The following is a 2722-nucleotide window of genomic DNA, read 5'->3' on the forward strand; positions in this document are numbered from 1 at the left end:
TTTGATGCAAGAAATAGTAACCAGGTGTACCTAGTATAATCATCAACTAAAACAAACATCTATCATTTTCCTCCTCTGCTTTGAACCCTCATTGGTCCACACAGGTCCATGTGAATTAGTTCTAAGGAACATATTGAGCTTATCATCTGTTTTGATTTAAAAGATGATTTTATCTGTTTCCCTAGAGTACATGCTTCACATACCTTATCTTCCTTGGATTTTATTTTAGGAAGTCCTATAACTAAGTCCTTAGTGATGAGTTTGTTCAATTGTACTTGGCTAACATGACCCAACCATTTATACCATAACAAGGGATCTTTATCCAACACGCTTAAACATACCAAATTTTTATCAGAGATAGATGAGGTTTCTACGGTGTAGACATGTTTATCTCTTTTTCCGGTTAATACTACCTTTTGTGTGCTTAGGTTAATTACTTCAACACCAGTGGATCTAAAGAATAGATTGTTTCTTTTGTCACATAATAGAGATATGCTGAGTAGGTTGTGTCTAAGTCCTTCCACACAATAGACTTTATCAATTGAGTGTTCATCAGATCTTCCAATCTTACCACGTCCTCTGTTTAGACCCTTTTTTCCACCACCAAAAGCTACCATTCCTCCTTTTCCTTCTTCCAGTGAGAGAAACAATGTTTTATTACATGTCATGTGTCTTGAGCAAGCACGATACAATTACCAATGTTGCTTGTTTTCTCTCACTTCTTCCTGAAAAAAAGAATAATTAGAGGTTAGATTTAGGAACCCAGATTAACTTGGGTCCTTTGTTTTGATCAAAAGGTAAATAATATCTCTATGAGCCCACTTGGGCAGACTGTTTTTTCTAGGAATATACCTGTTCCTCTTGAATAGTTCCATAAGTTCCTTTTGTTTTATTTTCTCCAGTAGCTATGTATTTAGGAAAATATTGTTTAGAGTGACCTGAGTTCTACAAATAATACAAAACATAGGATTCCTATTTAAGGGTTGTTTACAACCTATTTCGATTTTAATGTTCCTATTATTGTTACCTGGATGGGTTACTAGCATGAAGGATTTTTTCCACTTATTTTCTCTTTCCATATCACTTTTCTTCCTATTTAATTCAAGATTTATTCTCCTAGAGTTTTCTTCTTCTAGCTTTAAGTGATTTTTGAGTTTGTCTACTTCAAGTTTTTGATTAGGCAGTTCACCCACTTTTTCTTTACCAAGAACTTTTAGTTTTAGATTCTCAGTTCTTAGTTCCATATTGTGTGATTAAAGTTTCTTGATTCTCTCTTGTAGATCAATATAGTCAAACTTTAAGCTAGACATAGAAGCAAGCAATTGGTTCTTCGTTTTAACAAGTTCTTGAATTGTGTCTATGGAAGCAAGTAATAGGAATGATAGCTTTTTCTTAGAGAACTTTTATAGTTTATTTTATCTTTTAAGTCAAGAAGATTTACCTCAGTTTCTTCAGAGTTTGATTCAGGTTCAGGTTCTGATTCTTCCATCGCCATCAAAGCTATGTCCTCATTATCTTCTTCATACATATATGAATAACCTATTTCCCAAGTTGTATACATTGCTTGGTCTTTTTCTTTATTTTTCTTTTTATTAAAGAGTTCTTTCTTTTCTTTTTCAACTTTTCCTTTATCCATTCTAATTTCCACATTGGGCAGTCCTTGATCTGGTGATCTGTCTTACCACACTTGAAGCAGTCTCCGCTTTGTGGTCTCTCAAGATTTTCTTCTTTCATGGGTGGTGATTTTTTACTAGCGTTTAAGTACTTTGTCAACCTGTTTCGCAGTGGTGTATACTTTGCCCAAGGATATTAGTTCATTTACCGTAGTGGTGAATCTGGTAATTATGTCTTGAAGAGATTCTCCGGACTTCATCTTGAAGGCTTCATTTTCAGAAAAAAGTCTGGCATTTCAAAATTTTCAAACTTGAGTTGTACCTTCGTGAGCGAAATGTAATGTATCATATATTTGTTTTGAAGAGGTACAACTTGAAATACTGTTAAATTCATCAGGTCCTAGTCCACATACGAGAATGCACTTAGCTTTTGCATTCTTTCCTAAGATCTTATAATCAGCTTCATCGTATTTATCTGTGGGTTTAGGTATTTTATTCCCTTCACTATCAGTAATAGTAGGAGTTATTAGTCCCTTAGTGATTCTAACTCATATTTCATAGTCTTCATTTTGAATGAAGTCTTCGATCATTGCCTTCCAACATGAGTAGTATTATCCATTAAATAAAGGAGGTATGTTGATGTGCTGTCCTTGACCATGTCCGATCCGAGGTGCAGAACTCATATTGATGTTTCTGTTGAGTTATTAGACTCTTGATTAATATAACCCGCTCTGATACCACTTGTTAATATTCTACCCTTCTGAATTCTTCACAGGAACACGTATAGATAACATGTTTCTGTTTGTATAAGACTTTAACAACAAACTAATCGAACAACACTTCGTATTATTTATAATACTAATTTTCGTGCACGCGCATTGCGCGTGTTTCCTATTAATAATATTTTTAAAGTTACATGCATATTTAGTTTTGAAAATAAAAGTAGTAAAAATTTGCAACTAAGATTATTTTTGAAGAATTAAAATAAATAGTTATTCATCCAATTGATTAATCTATAAAAAATGATTAATATATATACATATTATATATATATATACACATATATCTATATCTATATATATATATATACACACACACACACACACACA

The sequence above is a fragment of the Solanum pennellii genome, chromosome 4 (genome assembly GCF_001406875.1).
Source record: "Solanum pennellii chromosome 4, SPENNV200".
NCBI classification, from domain to species: domain Eukaryota; kingdom Viridiplantae; phylum Streptophyta; class Magnoliopsida; order Solanales; family Solanaceae; genus Solanum; species Solanum pennellii.